At 41.6% G+C, this 12,990-nt stretch overlaps 1 protein-coding gene across 4 annotated transcripts in view; it reads right to left on the bottom strand.

Annotated features, from left to right (window-relative positions):
• cdh7a (cadherin 7a) overlaps positions 1-12,467 on the bottom strand; it is a 104,113-nt gene extending 91,646 nt beyond the window's left edge. Inside the window, exon 1 of one of the 4 annotated variants that reach the window (XM_079661886.1) lies at positions 12,078-12,467. The gene's annotated coding sequence lies outside the window, so the exon portion shown is untranslated. Of the gene's footprint in view, positions 1-3,788; positions 3,951-10,996; positions 11,104-11,488; positions 11,601-12,077 lie in introns of those variants that run through there. The other 3 variants (XM_079661889.1, XM_079661887.1, XM_079661888.1) reach the window with 3 other exon arrangements.
• Between the last annotated feature and the right edge of the window lie 523 nt (positions 12,468-12,990).

The raw sequence follows: 12,990 nt of genomic DNA, 5'->3' as shown, positions 1-12,990 counted from the left end.
CCCGAGTGCTCCTGACCTCTAATCCCAGCAGTCTGTTTGCCGGCCTGAGCAAATGCACGGGGGATCTGTCCCCCCGTCGTCGTCATGCCGATCCCCCAAGATGCCAGAACATGAAGACTTGTCAGAGTAAAGAAAAGCATCAGCGCCTGACAGATAATGTTCTTCGTGTCACAACACATCCAGGCAGGCCCGAGTAGTTGTGCAATTACATTAAACTTCATAATATCGCTGGTGTTATCTGCCTAATTTTAAATTCAGTAAATGTTTTGAAGGAGGAACATTAAAACACACACAAGACTTTGCTGGGAGATTTTTCGAAATATCTTGAAACTGACAGAAATGGCATTTAAACTTCAGGAGGTCTTCTGAAAGCAGGCGTTTAAACAACTCCGCCACAAATATATTTATTTCCTCCCTGACCTCTCTTTCCCTCTCCTCTACACAGGAGTATTGGCAGGGCCCTGGATGAGGAAGGTAATTGCTTTGGCATAAAGTGACCTCTTTCTTCCCACACAGATTCTTGAGTTCTCCTTTTGCTTCCTCTCTGTTCCCCCTGGCTAAATAGAAACAGCACACTACACTTCCTGTGGAAGTCATTTGTTTTATTTTGCCATGGCAAAGTCATTATTTGGTGTGAATTATCAACCTAGGAATAAATAATAACAGCGTGCTTGTCACCTCTGCAGGCAGCTAGACGGGGTTTGGAAACATCTAGCACCTTGGAGGTTTCTTCTTTTTTTTCTTTAAACATGTTTTTCTTCCTCTTTATAGTCAAGTTACACAAAACACACAAACATCCACAAGGCAAGGCTTTATCCAAGAAGCCATACATCTGTAGAAACACCCTGAACCCCTTTAATGGGGAATGGAATAGGCTGCAACACATGAACGTGCACACACATACAGAGTCACTGCCTGTGCATGACAATGTAGGTGGAAAGTGGAGCAGATCTGGCTGCAGGGTTGTGAAGGCAGGTTGCAGCGGTGGTATTGGGGGGGGGGGGGGGGGGGATGGGAGCAGGGTCAGTTTGAGCCAGGTGGCCAGGTTAATGCTTTCATTACGCCGAACAAACCCCGAGATGGGAGGCAGATACAGACAGGAGATAACACTAATGCTCTTTAGGGTGCAGCAGATATTGGCTTGTTATTAAATGAGCTTTGGCTGATTTGCTGTGTAGTGAATTTGTCGAGATTATTAAGCAATTCATGCTGCAGAGAAAATCAATCTTTTCAATTCATTTTTTTATTGTTAATCATTTTAAAGATTAAAAGCACCCAACGCCAAATCTAGCTTGAAATTGGTAGTTATACTCACAAACAAGCAGATGAATGTGTGTTTCATGGACATGTTTCCTTCTTCCTGTTATATGATTGACAGCAAGCGGAGTGTAATGCACTGCAGCTCTGATAGGAACACACTCGACTCGGGCAAAATGAAGTGACAATGAGGCAGAAAAAAAATTAAAAACTTGGGCAGAAAAAACAAATGCCGGCGTTGTGTCGTCTGTGATGGATTATCTCACTGGGTGGAAGTTGTTTTTGTCTTCAAATATTATGAGTGAGAGTGGAGCTAAAAACCAAGAAAAAGCTGGAATAGGAGAATTGTGCAAAACAGAATAATTGCTTTAATATCAGATATCAATCAATTTGAAAGGCATTCTAGCTTGTAATAATTCTGCTTTCAAGCAATGGCAATGTTTTGGTGCCAAAATTATCTAAGAGCTGGTACCTTCTTTCTCATTATTTACCAATATTGAAATATCAGCATGAAATACAATCTACTGGTCAACTCAGCCAAGCCTTTTAAAGATAATGCTCAAAGTCCATGCTGGACTCCCTGTGGATAAGCAGACTCTTTGTTGGGGCGAAAGTGTCAAAGCCATGAAGGGAAATTAAGTGAAAATGTGAGATAAAGCCGTGAATGTAAAGCCTCCCAGTCATCCCTCGGATCTGTTGCTCTTACACACAGTGTCCTAATCCCATTTGCCAGTCTCACAACAGGATTACCAGTGCTACAGCGCTCAGTAACCAATCACACGCTTCCTCTGATCCACATTCTCCTCAATCATTGAGTGTCTTCACTCGTGGGTCAGAACACACTACACAAAGGGCTCAGAACATAAGTTAATTATGGTTTCAGACACTTCATAAAGGCTGTTTATGATTTCATTTCATCAAATAGTGAGACCTTTTTTGATGTGAGAAAAGAAAAAGGTAGCCTATGAGCAGTTTTGAAACAGATTTTTGTCCTGCACCGTCCCTTTGTTTGACTCTTTCGAGGAGAAAAAAGGGGACAGAGGGTCAGCAACAGAGCGACAACAAGCTGCTGTTTCTTCAAGGACTCTGACTCTGAAGGCTGATTCGGGATCTTGAACCCTGTTGAAGGGCGGTCTCCTCAAATTCCTGATTGTTTGTCTCCAATTATTCTTGAATTCTTCTGGCATCCTAAGCTTGTATTTGAGACAAAATAATGCTGTTTATGTTTCACGTGCTGCATGGAAAGACACAATGTAACATATAGGCTAGCTTTTGTGTAATACATATGATGTATTAGCCTTTTTCATTCAATAACCCTTGAAAAGAGAATTTTACAATGTAGTATTATCCTTGAATCCAGAGTGGATAATTTAAAGTAAAAAAGGCTGAGCTGTGACACTGAAGGACTCCTATCTTGTGCAATTCGTGCTTTTTATTTCATATTCCCATCATAAATAAGCAAAAACGAATCTGTTCAGAGAAAAAGCTAAATATGTGTAGGAATTATGATACTAAAAAGTCCTAAAACTGAGACTTTAAGTTCCCCACAGATGCACAGACACAATAACATCCCTCCATGTCCATATAGCCACAATAATATAAATTATGAATGCTGCTGATGGGTTGCAGAAAAATATATCATAATAAAATAGTGCACTCGCTTTGAGGACTACAGGCTTTCAGTTAAAAACCACTTGTTTTGTACACACAGAGCTCATATAAGTTGATGCCTTTTGCTTGTAAATAATACGCTTGTGCTGCAAAAAAACGTCATTATTATAAATCACATTATTGCATGTCCTTAAACAAGTGGAACATTGTTCAAATGTCTTATTCCCACTGCAGTTATTAAATGTCATGAATTCTGTTGAGACATGTGGAGGTATTACAACTAGAAATGGAGAATATTTTTTTATTTTAAAAACCCTAATTTGATTGAATGGAAGTTCATTTTTTCGCGTGCTTGCAGTTTTTTTTAATTCCGCTCCACATTTATAAAATGAGATGCTGCAGTCGTGCACTCAGCGACACTTCGCAGTGTAAATTAGCAGGGAGCCCCGTGCTCGGCTCCTCACGCGCACAGATGTGACCTGACTGCGTTGACCCTGCTGTTAAGTATCAATCATTGCGCATTTGCTGTCAACACCTGCACGATGCAGAAAAAAGTTCGCGGGGCGCACCTGTTCCCCGAATCGATAAGAGACAGTTTGTCCGATACAAAAAACAACGCGAATCATTAATACAGATCGATTAAACATCCCTACAACTTCGGGGGTTAAGATGAAATAAAGAAGACAGAGGATGGTGGCAAATAAGGAACATGTTGGGAATCAGGCACACAGACAGTCAAATTTTCAGCGAGCGTCCGCAGCAGGAAACCCGTGTCCATGGAATACTAATTACAGAATAAGCGACGGGACAACAAATGCACTGAATACATAGTGATGCATTGTGGGGAATGTTAAATAAACTCTACAATTGATTAAAACTATCCTCAGTGCGCTTTAACATCTATTGGAATAATTACTCACCAGAAGAAGATAACTTCGCCGCGGCACAGATGGTGTCTGCTGCGAAAAGTTGTTTTGTTCACACCACGCACCAAACTGAGAAAAACAGCTCATGTGAAAATGAAGAGTTTGAAAGTTTTCATGATGAAATTAGTCCTGGTGGCAGAGCAGGGCTGCTGGAGATCGGCTACTGGATCGCGCGTAAATGCTCACCCTTGGCGGGGATGTGGCAAGTCTGATCCTTCTCTCTCTCTCTCTCTCTCCCTCCCTTTCTCCCTCTCTCTCTCCCCTCTATCCTGCGCAGTGCTGCCTCTGTGCAGGGAACCCCAGCTGCAGGCTTTTGGGTATCTATCGCGGTCTTACATCGGCAACAGGGGACGCGCAGCAGCGAGGAGAGTCAGTGCGCGTATACGAGACAGGAAACGCTCCCATCTGAGCCAAATCCTCCCTGACTGGAGCGGAGGGAGCCTATCGAAATAGTTTGACCAAAATAAGTTGGCGGGGAGGGAGCCAGAGACGCACGCAGCGTTTTGGCAGAGAGAATGAGAAGCCGAGTTTCCAAACCTGCCAGGTTTTTGGCAGCAGATGGCATGTGTACTGTTAAATGATTGCCTCGCTGGTGAGAAGAAAATCAATACTAAATTCTTGACACCTTCAACCAATGATAGGAAATGAACGCCTCTCTGGTTCACATTGAGAATTAATTAACTCCTCAATACAATAATTGCATGTTTGAGGAGCAAATTAAAGGGTCCCGTTTTTTTTTATTTGCATTGAACAATTCGTGCTTTCCAAATTGACTTTTTTTCCATTTTTAACTGCACTTTCTCATCTCTATTTCTGTTTTTCATCCAATTAGCTGCAAACGGAGCCCCTGCAGTGGCAGAAGAAGCATGAGGCTGGGCTCTGTGAACTGCTGCACCTTTACGCTTACAGACCTTTGAAAGCAAAACCAGTTTTATTTACCATTTTAATTAGAGACTGTAAACATTGCACAGGCGTCCCCAATTAATATCACGTGCATTTGCACAGCTTCTCTTCCCGGGCCTCATCAGAGTAAACAGTTTGAACTCTCATTTCTACATGTACATTGATTTTCAATATGTACACCTGTTTTCCCATGAGAAAACACTAGATTCACTTTCAACACAGTCCTGATCACTAGCCATCCTCTGTGGGATTGTCCTGGTGCTAATAGCATTTTTTTGAAACAGAAAACATTTCAATTGTCACTTGGAGCACTGACCCAAACTAATAGAAAGCCTCTGTCTGTCATACCTGCAAAAGCAGTTAGCAAAAGTGAAAAAGGACACAGGGGACAATGGACATGTAGGCTAACAATGCAATGCTATATATCTAAAGGAATAAACATGGACTAAATAAGGAATCAACTTAAAGGGGGATGGAGTACAGAGTGTGGGGGTGTGATAATAGAGGGAAAGGTGAAAGGGAGGAGAAGAGGGAGGTGTATTGCAGGAGGGGGGGGCTGCAGTTCAGCGGTGAGAGTTATTTAATTGGAGAGTGACATTGGGAGCCGCTCGTCAGCTCTTCCCCATCAATCACCGGCGGTCAGGAGACGCCTGAGGTGATGTGGCCCCCCGTCCCATTCCCCACGGGGGCCCCCGGCATTTAACTGCCATGCCTCCATTACATCTCCCCCCGCCCTTACCCCACCCCGCATCAGGGTGCTCTGACCTCCACTCACCTGGCCAACTGTTATCGCCCCCCCGTGACAAACCGCCTGATGGGTCTTTTGTTCAGCGACTAACAAGAACAACAGTGGAGGGTTACTGCAGCAGCTTACACAGCGCTGATAAATATGACCTCCAAGGACGACGCCGTTTTTGCATATTTGCCACTCAGTATTTACATTTAGTATTTACATGCTGTTACGGCTCCGATACAATCAAATAAGCCAAAGTAATACTGACAGCCTATGATAATGTTTTCATAAATGTTTAATTTGATCAATTTAGCTACGACTTGGTATGGCTGAAGCTACCCTTCTCCATTATGTGTTGTTCACCATATTAACTGATTGTATTGGCATTGCTTCTCTTCACTGGCATGTAAAGAAAAGCATGTGATAGAGTACCAGGGTTATAGTACATACAACATACAGCAGCAAGGCATAACTAAAACACAATAAAACCTTCATCCAGAAATGTTGTTGTTTATTCAAATCACAATGATTTTAGCTTCATCTGTTTTAACCTTGTATTTAGGCTCTAGCTATATCATCATATACCCAGATGTTTTTACTAAATTGGCTGTTTATCCATTTGCCTAATTTAGCTGACAATTTATATTCATCCATTGAGCAATCTGTTTTAAATCACACGCTAACCCTAGCTAACATCTGCTGTTCGTCCATTATCTTTAGCTTTCTTTTAAGAATGTTTATAATATTATTTTACAGTTTATGTCCTACTTTTTGATAACTATTTCCACCTTTAATCTGTCATTTTAAGCTAACAATCCTAACTCTTCATTCTATACCTTAGGCCAATAAATGTAACACGTTCATCCATGACTTCAAGATAACTCTTTCAACCGATTATCCATTACTTTGAGCAATTTTAACAATATATCCAGTACTCATTTAAGTGTCCTGCGATATTTTACATTACATTCAAGTAGAATTTGATACATTTTAGCTGTTTAAACAACTCTGCTCTCTTGCCATACTTCTCAAACACCTTCAATCACCACAGCAGTGCTCTGTGCTTCAGAATCTCTGAGCTACTCTGAAACCTTTCCATGTACCTGACAACTACACAAGTAACCCCCCTGGGTTTCAAGCACCTCCAGTTGGATAGCACTGCTTGAACAGACATATAAATATGGATTAATACTCTTAATCGCAAGATAAGTAATGCTAATTCTTGATCAATTGCTGACCTTCTAAAAGACAATTGGCATTATAATTCCAGTAACTGCCTTTTACTGTCATTGGAAACAGATGATCGTAACATTGACTGTCCAATTCCAGCTGTAAACAAGGTATTGATTTCCCCGGTGGACTTTTAAACGAAAGCAAGTTGCTGTGCTCACAGCTAAAGAGCCGTCATAACATGTGTTTTTTTAACAGCACTGCAGACACAAAGCACTACATGGACTGTGAGGCACAGCAATAAAGAGAACAATGTTGAACACAAACACGACTGCTGTCTTATTATGTAGATAAGAAAATCCAAATTACATTTGTAGTTTAATTATTTTTTAAGTTTATGAAAATACAATTCACTACCCTGCATCGGCCTTCTTGTTCTTTGGTGCCGGCGGAGCAATGATTCAAAGCAAGTGACCTTTTTCACACAGTGATCTTGACAGTGGGAACCTGATTTATCTTCAAACTGACTTCCATTTAGTGGTTGTTATGATTAATCTCTGACTCCTTCTCTTCCCCATAATTGCAAAGAGACATTTGGCACACTAAAATGCCCCCCTTAATTTTATTTTATTTAACTCTAATTCCTTTCGTTGATTGATTTTTCTTTCTGTCGAGCTGAGACACTTTCAGGGGGCAGTTATTTTTTGCTCGCAGCGGCTCAGTCAGTGTGGGTTTTGCATTTCACACAGTATGTGAACATGCATTACACTACACAGCGTTCATAAGGCTGCAGAGAGCCGAGGATCAGAGGCGCTGTGATGTTCAAGGGACAGTTGATGTCTGCCTGACTCCGCCACCACCACCAAAATACAAAAGACAAACTTATTTGCATTTGCTGCATCAAAACATTCTCCTCCTTCAAAAATGCAGGGATTTGGACTCATCATCCAGCAAGTATTGAGCGATTCAGTTTTCATCTTATGCTATGTAAGTGGGTCGAAAGATCAAGTGAACTAATGGATGACCTAATCACGGGGGATTGGATGTATCGATCCTCATGGTCATATTCTCATTGTCTGTCAGGCCACCGAGGCTGGAGGCGGATACCATTCCTCACTGGCTGAAACCACCATATTCAAGAAACCCTCATTGAGATTACACTAATTTAGCCCATACCTCTTCTGTTCCCCTGGGGGTTAAATAGATTACGGGGGAGGAATGGCAATCTTGCTGAGTTGCAGCTTAGAACTCGTCTTCCAGAGGTTTAAACTTGGAATAATTTAATGTAACAGGTTTTTATCGTCCCTACTCCCTTTTTAGGTATTTTATTTTTTTCCTCAGAAGGAGATGGGGCAGCACATTGTACGTCTCTGTGCACCCCCCCCACATATAAATTGTCTTAATCCTCATTGATATACAGTGTGTTGAAAATGTTGTCATGCTTGCAGATGCAATTTTGCACGCAGGCAAAATTATGACTTGGCAGTTGGTGACACTGACTGCCAACACTGCAGAGACACTCATTCTTCAAGGACAATCTTCTGCATCTGTGCAAATAATCAATGTAACTGAAAGTTTATCATGAACTTGTGGCATTTCTTATATCCCGTCAGGTAATAACGCTTCAGGGAAATCCCACCCAGAAGTAAAGGGACATTCCGTCTTTCTCATGAAGATCGAGAACCGTTAAAAAAACTAATAGGGAAATACTCAAGATAGATAACATACAAGTACAGAGGTCAGTCTAAGCAATTTCCCTCCAGACGCGTCACAGCAGGTTCTGAAAGAAAAACGTCTCACTGCAGACAGACATGTTCATTCACCTCACTTGGTGTCGACTGAGACGGCTTCCTGATCCGAATCCTAATGACACAGCGACTTGCTAGCATTCAGTGGTCTGCGTGTCACAGAGCCGTGGAAGCTCAGGCTCTCAATTCACACAACACCAAATCTCTGCCAAATGGGAATAAAGCTGTCAAACGAGATGCTCCCTGTCAACACAACCATATATATTATGCTGTGATACACTGCATTCAGCTTGTAGGAGTTCTGAAACCTTGGATTTGATTCATGCCTGGCATTCTTGTTTACAAAAAAACAAAAAGAGAACCAAACAAAGCTCCACTAAATAAAAAGTCATTATTCTAAATGTTAGTTGAATGGGGTTTACATCATGGCAAATCCACAGACAATTACCATCCAACCACCTTTAGATATTTAGCCTGTTGTAACCAAATATCTCTCCTGTAAATTCAGGTTTTATCAACCATTAATTGCTGCTTTCGCCAACAAAGCTCTGTTAAACCAACTGTGTACCACAACAAATGGTAAATGAACAAAATCAGCACATAGCTAGGAATAAAGTCAAATTTAAGTGACCTATATTTCAGTGGCCATTGTCATAAAATTACACTTGTGAAACGCAGATAGGTTTGTAGTGTCAATTTGAACCACTATATCCCACATATCATGCACATGTCACTTTTAGTATTCAGCTTTCATGGAGGGCATCATGAAACGTTGATTCACAGCACTTGTTCCAATAGAGAACTAGTATCATTGTGCAAGAAGAGTAAAAGTTCTTGAATCCCTGGGAATAATCTAGACTAAACACTTGAATTGAGCTAGCCAACATGTAGCTAAATGGTATACCCTGCTTTTGTCTCATGCACAAGCCTATTCTCACTCATCTAATAGAAGTTGTACACTATTTAGCAATACAGTGTTAAAGGTATTCTATTATACATATTTTCAACAATATATTATAGGTCTCAGATATATACAAAACATGTCTCTGAAATACCAAACAGATCATTGTAGCATCCCATAATCCCCTCTGTTTCAGCCCTGTTTCAAAAGTGCTGATCCTCTGTTCTTTTACTTAAGATGAAAATAAGGAGCCCCTCCCCACGCCCCTCTGAGAGATATTTGGTTGAAAAGAACACAATGGTGCTCTAGGAGGAGATTCAGGTGAGAAGGTGGGGGGGGGGGGGGTACCTGGTTGGTTATTGGCTAAAAAAAAACGTTATGACATCACAAAGTGGCCAAAATCTGATCAGCTCATTTTCAGACAGGTTTTTATATAAATGGATCAGGACAAAAAGAGAGGGGTCTTTATTCCTGAAACGTTCAGAATCTCTTTACACAGAGGGGACACATGTTTGTGTACTGTATACAAGACATGAAAAAGTTGTTTTTGCATAATAGGTGACCTTTAAAGTTAAGCAGAAGTGGGAGTTTATCGTGTACTGTCGTTTTCTGAAATTGGATGCTCTAACAATGCTAGCCAGCTAGCAACAGCATGGGAAAAGTTGCAAACTTTTGCTCATTGATATCATTGTGACCAGAGCTTCAGCTAATGGAGCATGCTATCCAATATGGGAGCTGTTCTGATCAAGGGAAGGGCATAAAGTAGTTTCTAATGCATTTGGAGATTTGTCCATGTCCAATTGGGATCAGAGTGTATAGGTCTAATACAAAGAAAACAAATGTATTATTTGTATCAGTTGCACATGGTTAATCTTAGGTGACTACAGCTGCCACTGTGTGAAGGAGCCACCATTTTCAAATCACAAAAAGTTCAACTTTCATATCAGTCAACAAAGATTAAAAAAAAATTGTGGAATGTCACAACAAAATTGTCTTCATTCAACCATTCTTGTGGGATTCAGCTTCAAAAGTCTCACTTCACATTAACAGTTAAACATCTTTAAAAGAAACTGCTTGTGTTTGCTAGTTAAATTGCACCTCTGTTCATTTCTAGTTTCCACATTTCTAGTTTATTTGTTGCATCTCTCGAGCCAGGGTTTTCAATTAGGACTTCCCTGAAAGGTGGCAAGTGTTCCAAGCTTTTGACAGCAAGCTTAGACTGCATATCACCCAGATGCTTTTCTTTCCATTTTGAAAAGAGGGAAAACAATGTCACCTTGTATTGTGCACAATGAGAAAGAAATGAAGAGCCAAACAGAGAGCAAAGCACAAACAAAACAGAAATTAGGACAGCATGAGACAGAGACATAGACAAGGGGCAGGAAAAGGGAAAGGCATTGGCTTTGTCATGACATTCTCCTCTCCCATGGCGGGGAAGATGTGTCCACATGCTTCAGTAGTCAGGCTGAAAAACCTAGGCCTGTTGCATTCACTCCAGCAGAGCAATAGCACTCATGGTTGTCTGGCTGGCAAAAGAGCTTGTTATCCCCCACCCCATCCCTTCATCTGTTTGCTCCTCTTCTTTCCACATCCCTTTTTTTCCCCGCACACCCCAAGCATCTGCATTCTGTTTGCTTCAACGAGCCCCCCGCTGTTTCCTGGCCTCCGTGTAACAAGGAAACAAGCAGCGCCTTTTTTAGTCTCTTTTCAAGACACAGGTGAATACAAACAGCACAGACAACAGCACCTGATCGTGAAAATCAAATCCAGTGAAGTCAAGCCGAAGTTGCTTCTCCCTGCCGGTGACAGAAAGCGAGTCCCCAATCTCAAGAGAAAAAGGAAATGAACAGCGATAGTCTAATGGAGTCAATCAAGCAACAAGTGTCAAATGGGAATACAAAGGCACGCATGAGGAGCCCGTCTGACTGAATACACTCGGTAATGAATGCCGGCGGAAAACTCAGGTCTCTTTCTTCTTATCGGGCATATATTTCAAAAGTTTCTCATTAAGTCCATGAGATTCCATTCTACCCATTAAATGTTCTCTCTGTCTTTATGTGAATGGGATTGTATGAGCCAAGAATACTTGCTGAGTCAGTGGGTGTGGGGCAAGCAGAACAAAATACATTACCAATATTCCCTTTTTATTTGACTATAAAGTAAGGCATTGTTTTAAGCACAAAGTAAAAATAGACTTTAGAGGGAGAGCAGTGTTCTAAAGGAAAATAAAGACAAATACCTGCTGTCAAGTCTGGAATAGCTCAATTTGTTCAAATGATCCCGCATTCATGCATCATCATAATGGAATAAAGTTCCAAGATTAAAAGCAACATTATAAAACTACCTCTGCTGCTTGAGAATCAAGGATGAAACAGCCAGAATGTTATTTTTCAAAATTGTGGATTTTTCATGATGCCATTGGTTACTTTAGGTATCTAGGCACAGCAAGCACCGGATTTTTCGACGTGTTAAAGCAGCGTGCATGCGGCTGTGGGAAGGTTGGCCCTTAAGTGTTATTTTAACCTTTGCAAAACCAAAAAAGCCAAAGTGAGGAATGGATTAATTATTATAAGCTGCAAAGGTTAGCATTTCTGGCTAGGACAAGGAGAATTTAATAAAATACTTTGTGCTAAACTATAAAATAAAAAATACAGTTGCAAGCATGTCCACTGTGTAGAAGCTGCTGGGTTCTAATAATTGCGGGGTAACATTAGCACAACTTATCTACTCTTTAGTGTATTTTGGGAAATGTAGGAGATAGGGTTACATTTGCCAAACATGTGACGGTGTATAGCTGAAAACGTTAAATCTCGGAGGCCCGCTTTCACCTATCGTGTGCTGAGTTGCAGAGGAGGATTCGCCGCGGAGGAGCTCCCACGGCTGAAGGCCCGCCATCCACCTGTCTTGGTTCCGCTGTTGGAGGCCTGCTCCCACCTGTCGCTGCTGTACGGGGGAGGATCTGCCACGGCTGTTTCTGCTTCTGCTGGTGCGGAGGCCTGATCTGGGGATACCGCGGAGAAACCGGAGCGCTGCTGCCTCGCCTGTTCCTGGCTGCTGTCCTGACGTGGATTTTGCCCCAGGAACATCGCGGATACTGTGTGCTGGACCGGGAAAATGGCCCATATCGTGATTCTGCTGTAGCTATTGACTGTGTTGGACAATGACAAGATCGTTAGTCATCCTGAGAAGTCTACTGGATTCAGGTCTGTTCTACCGCCCGCAGTGGACATCCCCTGTACGGTTTCGGATGTGTTACACAAACAATTACTGGTTGCCTTGTCGCGGACATTCATTTCGAGAAATGTTTGTCTTTCTCACTTGCCTGCTATGATGGTTCTTCAGAACTGTTTTTTTAACTCTAATCTCACTTTCGCGGAGTTTGCTGGTGACTCTAAAACAGTTGACAATGTATGTGTGTTGGTTAAGAGAAAAAGGTGCTTGGTATCTTTATTATTGTTACTATCACGGAATGTGCAACCAAACCCTGGTCCACCCAGTAGTAGGCTACTAGTAGTCAGATAGCTACTCCTGCTGATTTTATTTCTAGGCCTTGGTTGGGATTAATTCACTTAAATGTGTGCAATCTGTTACCTAAATTTAGATTTTGTCCGTATTTGGGCGAGCTCGATTGATGCTGATGTCATTGTTTTATCAGAAACGTGGCTAGATAAATCCATTTTGGCCTCTGACATTTAAATAAATGGTTATAGTGTATATCGCACCGACCGTCCTAAAAAAGGT

This window comes from Notothenia rossii (assembly GCF_949606895.1).
Source record: "Notothenia rossii genome assembly, chromosome: 12".
NCBI classification, from domain to species: domain Eukaryota; kingdom Metazoa; phylum Chordata; class Actinopteri; order Perciformes; family Nototheniidae; genus Notothenia; species Notothenia rossii.
Note: the sequence above shows the minus strand (reverse complement) of the source record. Positions and strands in the feature narration are given on the sequence as shown.